We start from the raw sequence: 10,896 nt of genomic DNA, 5'->3' as shown, positions 1-10,896 counted from the left end.
TAGAAGCAACCTACATGTCTCTTAACCAAAGGATGGATAAAAAAAATGTGACACATTTACACAGTGGAGTATTACTCAGCTGATTTAAAAAATGACGTTATAAAATTTTCAGGCAAATGGATGAAACTGGAGAAAAAAGTCATCCTAAGTGAGGTAACCCAGACCCAGAATGACAAATATGGTATATATTCACTTATAAGTGGATGTTAGCTTGTGAGTAAATGATAGCAAAGCTACAATCTATATGTAGACCCATGTAGGTTAGGTAAAGAAGATGGCTCAGTGGGTTCTGCATGGATCTCCTAAAGAAGGAGAAATAGAATATATTTTGCTGTTTGCCTGGATCGGATGGGGAAGGGAGCCCCAGGAATCATGTGGGGTGGGGTTTGGTGGAAAGAGAGAATGTAGGGAGAGACAGCTGTGAAGATGGAAGTTTCTGTCCTGCCTGGTCCCACAGCTGTTCAGTCTCAAATAAACAGACAGAGGCTTATATTCATTATAAACTATTTTACCTATTAATCAGACTTATTACTTACTAGCTCTTGCAACTTAAATTTACCTATAATTCTTTTCTATATTTAGCCACATGGCTTGGTACTTTTTTTCAGTAAGGCATTCCCATATTGCTTCCTCTGCATCTGGCTTGCGACTGTGTCTCTGCCTTTCTTTTTCCCAGAATTCTGCTAGTCTTGTTGCCCTGCCTATAATTCCTGACTGGCTACTTGCCAATCAGCATTTTATTAAACAAATACAAGTGACAATTTTTTTACAGTATACTAGAGCATTATTATGCAGCATGGCTGGAATTGGGAAACATTGGTGGTGTGGAAACCTATTGCAGTGGAGACTTCCTGGAATCTATGAGTGTGGCCCTAGTGAGGACTCCTAGTATTGGGAAGTCCTAGATGACCTTATCTGAACTGGCCATCTCTTGTAGCCAGAGAAGGCTCTCAGTGGCATCATGGGTAGCATTTTATTGAGTTATTGTCCAAGGGGGTCCCATGGAGATTCCCCAAACAACCCATACTGATGTTAGGACAGAAGATTGCTCTTTGCAAATTAACAACAGGGTCCCATTACGAAGTACAACATCCACACAGTTCACTGAAGGCAAAGAGGTCAAGCTGCTACCTGCATGGAGACTTCACCCCTACATTCTGGTCTTTTTTGGTGTGAGAAGGTATTCTGCAGGCTATCGAAAGAGAAACATGGACATTAACCCAGCCATAAAACTTTTGACCTACAATCAGTTCTGTCTGCAAGATGTGCTGGGGCAATGGTGGTGCAGAACTTGTGGGAGTGGCCAACCAATGTCTTTATTTAACTTGAAGCCCATGCCTCAAGAGGCCCATGCCCGACATTGCCTGAGACTAGATAGCTCAGAGACCTAGGGTAGAACTAAACATGACTGGTCTAAAAAGAAAAAAAAATCAGTGAAATGATTGGTGCCTTGTCCAGCATCAGAGAGGCGATGATGGCACCAGAGAGACTTCCTCTGTCAGCAGATGGGAGCAGATGCAGAAACTCACAGCCAGATATGATGTGGAGAGAATCTAAATTGGAAGTCTCCATTGGGTCTCTCCCCTCAGAGCTCAGGGAATCTCTCAGAAGAAGAGCAGAAAAAAAAATGCAGGAAAGAATGTAGGAGTCAGAGAGGACAGGGGACACCAGAACATGGCTCACCGAATCAGCTAAGCAAGGCTCAGATGGGCTCAGAGAGAGGGAAGCAGCAAACTGGAGGTCTGCATGGACCTGTGCTAGGTCCTCTGCATATATCATATGCCAGTTAGCTTGGTATTTCTGCGAGACTCCAAACGTGGAGCAAGTGTGTCTTTGACCCTGCCTGCTGTTGGGATTGTTTTCCTCTTGTTCAGTTGTTGTGTTCAGTCTTGGTGGGAGGGCTTTTGCCTTGTCTTATGCATTTTTTTTTGTCATTTTTGGTTGCTGTCTCTGAGAGGCCTGCTCTTTTCTGAAGCAAGACAGAGCTGGCATGGATTCAGGGCAGGTGAGTGGGAGGGCAAGGGCCTGGGAGGAGGGGAAGGAGGGGAAACTGGGGTTGTGATGTATTGAATGAGAGAATAATCTATTTTCAATTTAAAGAGAAAAAAGAAAAAAAGAAATGTGCTTTGATTGTGTTTTGTTTCCCTTCCTTTCAGTACGTTTTTCTCCCAGAAAAGTGATTTTCATCAAGTAGGGAAGGGCAAGATGAAATTTGAAGACAAAGTCTGGACATTTCTCTTTTCTTCATTGCCCATGCATGTTCACCGGGAGCATGTTTTTCAGCTGTTTGATTAAAGGCTGCCAGGCTGACATTGTGCAGTGGCTACCTCTACTAACCTCGGAGGATGGAAGGACCACGGTGTTCCAGGGATGTTAGCCCATTGCTAGTGGTACAGTGCCATCTGCTGGCGATGTCAGGATTTACAGTTAGCTACCTGAAACTTATAATCCTTGAGGTGATGGATGGATTCTCTTTGTTTTTATTATTGCTTTAACAGTGTTTAGAGGAGCGAGGGGAAGGATAGGATAATTTCGCTGTCTTATAAAAGGGATCCTCTTAATTTCCTGTGAAAAATGACGGGGCCTGTGCCCTCACCAGAGAGTCCAACCAACCAGGGAGAATGTGCCTGAGTGTTCTGATGATTCGCCAGGAGAAAGAGAAGCTGAAGGAGGTAGCAGCGCGCCACCCAGTGGTCTCATACAGCCTCAGCAAGAATGGAAGCCTGCAGGCTGTGTTTCACAGATCTCCAAACCTTTGGAGAAACAAATAAAGCCCATGTGTCCCTATCTATCTAGACTGCCACATCTTTAGAAGTGATATCTTCCCCACTTCTTGTTTCCCAGTCAGTTTTTGCTCCATTAAGTATAGCGTAAGGGTTTTAAGACAGACTGCCGACAAGCGAGGTTTCTCTGGATTCATCCATTGGATTTTATTCAGACATAGATGAACCTAGAAAAACCATTGAGGGTAGCAGGAGCTCGGACAACCATTAAATCCAACAAATGCTTCCGTTTTTCTCACCCAAGAAGTGTTGAAATTTCCCAGTACCGTCCTGCTTAGAGTGCAGCGTCTGTGAAGGTGGGTCCTGGCTTCACTAAGGACCTGTGCCGGTGTGGTTAAATCACAGTTTGAGATGAAGCCTCATCCAAGAGCTGTGGTTCTCAACCTTCCTCATGCTGACACCTTTAATACAGTTCCTGAGGCTGAGGTGATTCCCCAACCATAAAATTATTTTTGTTGCTACTCCATAAGTGTAATTTTGCTACTATCATGAATTTTAATGTAAGTATCTGGTATTTTGATGGTTTTAGGCCACCATTAGTTGAGAAACAGCTGTCCTACATTGAACAGGTGGTGGTCACTGTAATCATGAGTGCCCTTGAGAACAGGGAATAGAAAGAGAAATATCAGAGATATTGAATGTGAGGGTTGAGGAGGAGGTTGGGAGCAGATAGCCAACCCTGCCCAGGCCTCAGCAACCTGTACTGCTAGAGGCAAAGACTAAATCCACCCTGGCAGCCTATGTCTTGATTTTATTTTCGGAAGATCCACTTTAGGTGTCTGATTCCTAACTTCAAGAGAATAAACTTTTGTTGTTTTATATCACCGAGTGTGTGGTGATTTGTTTCAGCAATGGAAGGAATGACTATTGTATATCTTCAATAAATCATGCTGTCACAAGATTATGAATTTCTCATTGCCAGCAGATATTGTATTCAAATTTCCTTGATTTTATAGCTCTGCCCATCTGTTGATGTCACCACCAATGTAAGATATCTGCTTTTCCCACTAGTCCTTGAGCTTGTCAAGGTGAGGGGTCCATCTGCCTAGAAGCGGATTTCTTACAGTGTCTGAATTCAAACATAAAGCATGCACGTGTGCGTGCGTGTGTACATGAGTGTGTGTGTGGGGGGGGATAAGAACAAGCAGATTCAGTGCTGGAGCACTTCAATGGTACTTTTCATGAGCCTGGCTTAAGGTGGGCAAGCACTCTACCATAGCACTGAAACAGAGCCCAAGACGTCAGAGAAGGAATTTTTACTGTCCTAGAGATTTATCTTTAATCAAAAAAAAAAAAAGAATTAAAGTTCTGAAACAGCAGATTCGCACCACAGCTATTCTCCACTTCTGGTAAGTTCACAACACAGCTATTCTCCACTTCCGGCAAGTTCGTGCCACAGCTATTCTATACTTCCGGTTCTGGTAAGTATGCACCATAGCTATTCTCCACTGCAGATAAGTTCACGCCACAGCTATTATCCATTACCCATAAGTTAGTTTCTTTTACAAGGAGATAACCATTCAGGATTTTCCTTTGCATAGAGAAGTTTATTGCTGGTTGAACAAGTTCCAAGCCTCGGATGCAGGGAGTTCTTGTTTCTGTATTGTGTGTACTCGATGCCATGATGTTGTAGTGTGTAGTGCTGCTTAAGATTTTTTTTCATACTAAGAGCTGTTCTCATAAGGGATTGTGGTGACTATAGATGAGGGAATGAAATGGTGCTATGAGCTTTACCTGAAAACGTCTACTTCCAATTTCTGCATACCACCAGGGGGCTTCTTGAATTACCCCAGGTGCCATATAATTGTCCAAACATCAGAAGGATTGTTTACATAAATTGTAGACAATTTATCTACTAGTATTTTAATTGAAACTGTCTCTGGAACTTATTACGAATTCTGTTTTGTCATATAAAAATAGAAGACCCAGAGAAAGATGGGAAAGCTTTCTTGATCACTTTAGAGGAAAGGAATTTCAAGTGTGTTGGTCATCTCAGTGTTCTATATAAGACACATAAATATGGATTGAGGCTCTGTATTACACAGTTGTGTTTGTCTTGAAAGTGGGTTTTCTAGTGGAGTACACCTGTCTACTCTGTCTGAGCTGTGGTCTCTACCCTGGAGTCAGTTGCTTCTATGGCTGGGTAGGAAGCCCAGTGCCTGTGTGTATACATGAACGAATTCTGAATGCCCAGCTAAGTGCAGGGCTAAGTGCAGGTTGAGATCAGGCTGCCACCAGGAACACCTTTAATCAACTCTGCCACCCATTTCTTGATATTTCTTCCATGGCCTATGTTTTAAACAAAAATGCTATCATCATACTGAGTCTGTAAGTAAAGAAATGTCATCAGAATCACTATGGCAGTTACTTGTCTTTCCCTCTCAGTAAACACAGTCTAAGTAAGAACACACTAAAACAATGTTCCAGACACTGAAGATATGTTGCCAATCCCTGTGCATGAAACACATTCAGAAAAAAAATATGATCAGTGGTTCTCAACCTTCCTAATGCTTTGCACCCCTTTAATACAATTGTCCATGTTGTGGTGACCCCCAACTATAAAATTATTTTTGTTGCTACTTTATAACTAATTTAGCTACCGTTATGAGTTGTAAAGTAAACTTCTGTGCTTTCCGATGGTCTTAGGCAACCCTGTAAAAGGCTCATGCGATTCCAAAGGGGTCCTGATGCACAAGTTGAGAACCACTGAACAATGACACAAGTAAACACTTGGCATGAAGTGCAGGATTTTTGCTTGTTCGCAGCACTCAGATGGAATCCAGGGTCTTACACATCCTCAACAGCTGCTCTACCACAGAGTCACATTCCAAGTTCCAGAAGTTATTTTGAGCTGAACTTTTTATAACTCTTCACTGCCCAGAGATTTAAAAAAAAAATAGTCCTCAAATGGGGTATCGAGTCATATACTATCTATAGAATGATAGGGTAGAGAGTACACACAGGTAAGTGAAAAAATTTAGCAATTTGAGATAGTGTTCTTGATAATGTGGAGAAAACAGAGGTCACGGTGTGAGAACGGCCAGGAAAGCAGGCAGACATGAAGGCAGGGGGCAGGGCACACTGACCCCTGGAGTGACTTAAGCAGCTGTGGGGAAGAAAAGTCACTCCAGTGTCAGAAACACGAGACTACCAGGAGGATAGAGTGAACATCTTAGAAGCCTAGTGTGCAAAGTTGAACAACAATAATAAAGACCACAGAGCATCTGGAAAATTCTTTATGAAAGCCTGAATCTCCTATTGCCTTGTTCCTTATCTAAAACTTTGTATGGGAAGAAGAGGAATATTGGTAAGATTTATGAAAAGTTTCCATGTACATTCTGCTACTCCTCTGCAAATATCTGTCTTTTTTAAAAGGTTAGCTAAAGAGGATGACAAACACTTGAAACACTTGAAATCCCATTCTGAAGGGTTTTTGTCTGGTTGGTTGGTTGGTTGGTGTTTTTGTTTTTGTTTTTGTTGTTTTTTTTTTTGATACAGGGTCTTACTGTATCGCTCAGGCAATTCCCCTGCTTCTTCCTCCTGTGGACCAAGGAGTGTAGAAACCATGCATGGTTTTTCCCTGAAGCATCCTTGGTTTTGTTTAGTGACCCTATGGTTTTATGTTGAATTTTCTAATATATTTATTCTTTTGTTTAAGGATAAGTATGTCCATAAACACTTTTTTATTCAAGGAGTTATGGGACTAGGTCCAAATGAAGCCATGGAACCAACATATTGTGTATGTGAATACCATGTCATGGTGGTGGGAGGGGCTTCCTTCACCCACTGCGATGCACTCAGCTTGGCAACAGACACAGGTGTCATCAGTTCAGGTAGAGGATCTACCTGGACATTGGCTACACCCATGGTTGAAAGGCTGACTAAGAGTGCTAACAGCTGAGAGTGGAGCAAAGTCTGTCATACCATAACTTGTTCTTTGTATTTGATGGGGGTGGGTTAAAGTTCTATAAAATCTGAGCATATATTTGATCCTTGTATTTGTCCATTCTCCCTTATTTGTCATAAAAAGATTCAAGGAACCATGGGGTAAGAAAGGGAAGAAAAAAGACGGAGTGATCAAAAGTTGCTTGTGTTTTTCATGCAGGATTTTTATGACTCCCTTTATCAGAAGAAATTTTAGTTCTTGATTTTATTTTCCCTAGAAGATCATGCTGTAATCCATGAAAATCCATTTTATTAGCTTTAATCATTGATCACTAAATGCTGCAAAGGCTTCCTGGCCTATTTGGAATCAGGAGAATAAGCTTTGGACTGTTTTATTCTTGTTTATACTTTAGCACGTATATTGTAAGAGAAAGCTTGCAAAGGGTCACAAGTAAGTTCCCAAAGTAAAGCCCAGGCCAACAGGCTCCTCTGGAAAACTGAAAAGAATAGAGTGCTGGGCACCAAGAAGAAAAAGCAATGTCTTTTCATGCATTGATCACTGTTAATAACCGTGGTGAAATACACGAGGACGGGAACACAAAGGATGAACAGATAATGTGGGGCTCAGTTTCAGGGGTTTTGATTCATGATAGTTTAGCCTGGTTCCTTTTATACCTCTAGTGAGACAGTACATTCTAGTAAAAGTTTGTGGCAGAGCTTACCTATTGGTGGCAAGGAAATAGTAGTCTTCAAAAGTATGCATCAGTGACCCACCTCTTCCAATAAAGCCCTGCCTCTTTAAACTTCTTCTATCATCTTCCTATGGAACCACAGCCGAGGATCAAACTGTCACATGGACATTTGTGTAACATTTCAGGTACAAATCATCACATTATGTGGGATGACTTCTGAGTTTACTGAGAAAAATGTATCATCTGTCTTTAATATATATATATATATATTTAAAATATATATATATCCTCTATTTACAAGATATTCATCTGCCTTGCCTTGCCTTTTATTGAGAGAGATTGGGGATTATACTTATCAGCTATTTATCTATCTTTCCATCCATCCATCCATCCACCCACCCATCCACTCATTTATCCATCATCCATCCATCCATCCATCCATCCAGCCAGCCAGCCAGCCAGCCAACCAGCCACACACCCATCCATCCATGCATGCATCCATCCAGCCACCAAGTCACCCACCCATCCATCCACCGACCCTCCCACCCAGCCATCATCTATCTACTGATCAATCTTCACAAAGTCACAAACGCACATAGTTATATAAACACACTTATACATGCACTTTCTATTTGAAACCAAAACCAGTTAAACATTATATTATCTAATATAATAAATATGTGGACACACACTCACACAGTTCCATCCATACTTAGACTCACACAAATACTTTTACACACAGTTGAACTCATACACTCAGCCATACTTAAACACCTCACTCACACCTATAATACTCTCACACTCTAATACACATACTCTTGATACACACACTCACTCTTACACACTCACATAGACACACACATGCATACACACACTGTCATTCACAGTCATTCAATCACACATACACTTACACACATATACACAATCACACACACATTCACACATTTACTTCAACAACTGAAATGTGAAGTCTGTGGTCTTCACATGATGTCAAGGTTGGCTTAGATTAGGGGATATTAAATTAGATTAAGGGGACAAATGGTCCTTTCCAGGAGGTGCCAGCTGCCCCCTGGTGTCTTCAGGCTTGAAGTTCAGAGTAGAAGAAGAGTGAAGGCAGCAATCTCCTTTGGGGCTCAACCCTGCTTTACTATCCACGAGGGACAGGCAACTTTCCTCTGCTGGGTACCCAGGCTCTAGTGGACCATTGTCATAGGCTTGAACAGTACGCAGCGGTTGTTAAAAAGAAGCCACATTTCTTGGACTCTGTCCTTGCTAGGATTTTTGTCAATGTGACCCAAACAAGAGTTGTCTGAGCAGAAAGAAGAAGGAAGATCTGTCTTTTACTTGTGAGACCTGGCACATGGGGCCACATCAGTCCAGAATCTGCTTCAGACAGTGAGGGAAGATGTAACTGAGGAGGGGAAGCAAACAACTAGGCATTTCGAACTATAAGAGCTTTTGTTGAATAAATACAGACTGAGTCAACGCATAGAGGAAATGACAGAGGAAAGATCTGTGGAGACAAAAGTATTTACCAGTGATTTGGAAAATAAAAGCCACAGTTATGTTAGCCATCCCTTAAGAGGCTTTGTGGGTTAAAGAAGAAGACCCAGTCCTGCTTCAGAACTGCTACTGACCTCTCCATTACTGTGGCAAAGGTCGAGTAAAAAGTTTTCTTCATTTACATGTTTGTGATACTTGCTTGGAAATATTCTGGAAAGGAGAGTGCCATTTTTAGATTTTGAGTACCCAAAGCTATTTTTGAAGATTTTTCTTTTTTAGTCTCACATTGCTTTTAGGGGACATTGCTTACCTTACTGGTCTTTTACTTGTATATTATGGTTTCTGATTTTGCATTTTTATAGGCTTTGTGTCTGTGTGTGTGTCCCTGTGAAGATATGTGTGTGTGTGTGTGTGTCTGTGTGTGTCCATGTGTGTGTCCCTGTGAAGATGTGTGTGTCTGTCATGTGTGTGTGTACGTGCATGTGTATGTATTTCTAGTGTTCTTTCCTTGTTTCTTTTTGCTTGTTCATCTTGTTTTAGCCTTGTTTATTTGTCTTTTTTATTGGCCTGTTTGTTTTCTTAAAAGAGAAAAACAACTTGGAGTTGGAAGAGTCAGGAGGTAGGGAATATCTGGGAAGAGATAAGGGAGGGGAAATAGTGATCAGAATATGTTATATTTAAAAACCCTTTATTTTCAATAAAAATATAATAAAAGATTCTAAGTACTATTCTAAAGATTCTCTGTGTGTTGTGTAAACACATTTAGCATCATGAACCAAAATTTTTGAAGAAATGACTTACTTTCAGACTTACTTGACAAGCTAGAGATGGGCTTGTCAAGGTGCCAACCATTTGTTCCATAGGGCATAGTTTTCCCCTAAATATTAAGCCATTGGATGTGCTAATTTCCTGGTTGTTTAAACATCTTTCCCATCCCTCTCCACTTACTTGCACAACCATAGACCAGGCCCTGTGGTCATGATGTCTGTAATTTCGTATTTGAAACAACTTAAAAGGAGATGTTCTGAGTCCTGAAAGCCCAGTGGCATACAGCATTGGCCACTGAAGTGTTCCTTGGATCTCTGGCAAGCAGTTCCATGGAAATCAATGCCCCAGAATTTACACACAGCTGTCTCTAGCTTAAAGTTCTTCAGAGGAAAAAGTAAGAGCAGTTCTCCCTGCAGTGAGACCCATGCTGTGTGCTTGCCAAAAGGTATCCATAGACGCTGCATTCTCACATGTCCAGGGGTGTCCCTCCCCAACAGTGTCTACCTGGCCTATTATCTTTGCTGCTCTATGCTTTTCCTTGTGGACTTTGAGCCTTGCTGTAACCCACAGCCTGTGGGATGAAATGAGTTTTGTCTCTGGCGCTCACTTGGCAGTGGCAGCTTGCTAGACCATCATCTTCTTTGCGTCTGGGAGTGAGTCTTCCTACAAACTCGTTCTTTAGAAAACAGCAAATATGCCTAAGGAACTAAATCGTGTGTGCCAAGATGACACGTATTTTAGATGTAAAGAAGTATAGAAAAGATGTATTCTTTGGGAAAATCCATATTAAATACCTTATTGGGTATTAGGCTTTCAGCTGTTGTATTTTGTGTTTTGATGGGAACTGTGAGGATTTAAATATATAATGAAATTAAACATCATCACAGGTGTCGGGTGCTGGACATACCTGTGTTGTTATTATCTTCTTGATTTCATAGGTAAACTAAGATGCCTAATGGGTAAGAGATACAGACATTCCACACTAAAGAACATTCACTAACAGAGTAGGTGTTTTGTACAAAATGACTCTGTGACATTTGTTCTGCATTGCGTGACCCCCTTAATAGTGAACGTGCTGTTGGCTTAAGCACAATGTGGGATCACTTTGCCTTTCTGAACCTCACAGCCCTCGTATTCATTGCTTTCTCAAGTTCCTCTCATTTAATTAGTTAACCCTATTGAGACTTACCAGCTTCCCTGAAGGCTGTAAGGTGGCTTTCTCAGGCACAGAAACTTCTAGACAGATATTAAGAAAACCAAAACAA

This window comes from Microtus ochrogaster, linkage group LG4, assembly GCF_000317375.1.
Source record: "Microtus ochrogaster isolate Prairie Vole_2 linkage group LG4, MicOch1.0, whole genome shotgun sequence".
In the NCBI taxonomy this organism is placed as follows: domain Eukaryota; kingdom Metazoa; phylum Chordata; class Mammalia; order Rodentia; family Cricetidae; genus Microtus; species Microtus ochrogaster.
This window is presented reverse-complemented; position numbering follows the sequence as displayed.